Genomic DNA, 3,008 nt, shown 5'->3' on the forward strand with positions numbered 1-3,008 from the left:
CAATTATAACTGTTTGGAATTTTATGATATTTATGTCATACAATAGAGCGGTTTAAATAAACTAAGCTTTTAAACCAGGTTTAATCCACATTTTTTTAATAAGAAAATGCATGAACCAAGTCATCCTCTGAAAGTGTAACTGCATTTAGAAAAAATGAGATAATTTTCCTGTTTTAACTTTAGAACAAGAGAAAAAATAAACTAAATTTATTTATTGATTATTTCTATGTAAATCAGATGTAAACATTTATAGGGGCGAACGCCTCTCAAATATGATAAGCTTGCACTTAATACATGAAGTAAAATACTGCCAATGTGGTTCGTTTCTGTTCAGGGCCAAGAAGATAACAATTGTGTGTTTTATCTTGTCTCAGCATTTCTGCAGTTCTAGTATTTGAACATAAAGTCAAATGGAGTCGAGAATGTTTATGTTCGTTATGTTCTTTCTATTTTCTTCCTCTGTATTTGCATCTGACACCGATGAAGAAATACGCAAAATACATGAGATACTTAAACAGCAGCAATCGCAAATCCTTCAATTACAAAATGAAAACAAACTACTTTTAAAAAAAAGAATGCTGAGATATTAAATGAAATCATTACGACAGTAGAACAAACGAGCTTAGCACCAGAGGAATCTAAAAGAAAGACAATTTTGCAGAAGAGAGTTGAATATCCAAAGCAATCTATAAATAATAAAGGTACATGTATGTTAACACTATTCATTATTTCCCTTTTACTCTTTCTTAGTTTGTTAAAGCTCTTTGAAAAAACAAAATGTGCAAATTCATGCCAAAGAACCATGTACATTAATATAAAACACAAAAACTCGAAAGATAGGATAATAATTGTCATGTCATATATACATCTAAAAGGGGTTGTATTAAATATTCATGTTACTACACTTTCTGTCTAATATTGTCTTTAAGAAGGCAAACTATCTTACTTACTGTTATTTAGTCTATAGTTATGTCCTTCCACTGTCAATGTTCATGTAAAATTGTGATAAATTAAACTTATTCAGGCTTTTTCTGTGTCAGTTGCAATCGAAGATTGGCAGTCTAAATAGAATGTTATTTAATATAATGTCTCTGTTACAGATGCAGAACTACAAGATAATATTATAATGCCGACCAGTGAACCCCAGATAGTGGCTTTCTCTGCTTACATGTCCAAAAGTGAACACGTTTCGAGCAGTGATCACCAGCTTATCTTTGATGTCGTACAAACTAATATTGGAGATGCCTACAACAAATTTACCGGTGCGTTTATGGCCCCGGTTGCAGTGTGTATGTATTTGCATGGACGATTTATACAGGAGACAATGGCAAGACTTATTTTGATATTCTAGTGAATAACTCGATATACGGAAGCACATTTGGCGAAACTGATAACGTTTGTTGTGATTACGACTCAGATTCAGGGACTATAGTAGTATCACTGAACCATGGTGACACAGTATACATTCGTTCATCTTTACCAGCAACTACAAACGTTCAAAGTAGTTTAAACGACAGACATGAGAGTGAAAAGGCAACTTTCGCCGGTTGGAAATTAAATTGAATTTGTTAGAGAATTGGATTGTTTTACTTTTACTTCCATATTATACAAAAAACTTGTGTCTATCATGCTTGTGTTAATAACGTACAGGAAATAATCACAATTTAAAAGAATGCCGAATATAGACTAGCTTCTTTACACGCTGTTCCTTTATCGTATGACCAAATGGAGTTGTTACACGTATTGTCACCTTTATACGTCGTTGGTGGTAAACATTTCCATCCGATTAGTTTTTATTCAGATATGACGATTAGAAAAATATAAACACCAAAAAAAAAAATACTTTGAAATCTAACCAGACATTAATATTAATAATAATCATACTTAAAATGTCTTAGGAAAATCTGCCAACTTCGTGAATATAATTCTCAATAATTGAAATAAACGTAATTGTTTTGGAAGAAAAAAATGTCATCCCCGTTCCCAGTGAAAAATAACATTTGAGTGTGGTCAAATTTGCCTATATAAGTAATTTCAAATTTACAATGCGTTCACAAGATTTTCAAACCAATCGTGCTTTTGCGATATATACACGATTGCTTCAAAAAGTATAATATTGTTTTGATTAAACTAGATATTTGTGTCAAGTGTTTTTCAAAATGGACAGATATATTAAATATCAAGAGAGACGAGCACCATTTGCGGACTTCGTGGAACTGCATGTATAGCAAATGTTTATTAATTGGCAGAATAGATTTATTTAACGCATATTTATTCTAAATAAGATCCCCGAAATACTATTTCATCAAATGAAACTAATACAAAAATGTGTATGTACATATTCATTTACTATAACATCATAATGCTTTCGAACCAATGAGAAGAGGATTATGGTATGGAATGAGAAAATATTCGATTACAATATTTTATAGCATGGTTTCTTATAACTTAAAGGGACTACCACAGTCTTTACCGTTCTTTTGCTGATGTATCCCTGTCATGTTAAGATAATTCTGTTCAGTTATAGTATTAAAGGTTAATGTTTATTTTCGGACGAATAGGCTGTAAGTACAATGGAAATCAGGATACCAAGATAAATTGACCCATCCATATAAAGATGTGCTACCATGTAAGCCACGGTCGATCATATATAGTTTATATTGTTTCGCTGGTGAGTTTTTCGTCTGCTTGTTAGTACATATCATCTGACAAACATATACTATGACTGTGGGAGTATTTGTTCATCAGTTTATATTTAGTATGGCAATTTATTGGACTTATAATTAGACATATCAGAGGGTTTGTACTTTCATGAGTAACAAGACGAGTTACATGTGAAACAGGATATGCTTACCCTTTCGGAGCACCTGTCATTATCCAGTTTGTTTTGATTGGGTTTGTAATGCTCGGTCTTTAGTATACTTTGTTTTGTTTTGTGTACTGTTGTTTGTCTATTTGTTTGTTTTTTTATAACTTTTGGTCATGGTGTTGTCAGTTTATTTTTTTTT

The 3,008-nt window shown here is 31.8% G+C and overlaps 1 long non-coding RNA gene across 1 annotated transcript; it reads left to right on the top strand.

Annotated features, from left to right (window-relative positions):
• The first annotated feature begins 398 nt into the window (after window positions 1–398).
• LOC143081684 (uncharacterized) lies at window positions 399–1,576 on the top strand. Its single transcript, XR_012980029.1, has 2 exons — window positions 399–701; window positions 1,101–1,576. It is a non-coding gene; the product is annotated as an uncharacterized LOC143081684 (long non-coding RNA).
• Window positions 1,577–3,008: the final 1,432 nt, after the last annotated feature.

Source organism: Mytilus galloprovincialis, chromosome 7 (genome assembly GCF_965363235.1).
Source record: "Mytilus galloprovincialis chromosome 7, xbMytGall1.hap1.1, whole genome shotgun sequence".
Lineage (NCBI taxonomy): Eukaryota > Metazoa > Mollusca > Bivalvia > Mytilida > Mytilidae > Mytilus > Mytilus galloprovincialis.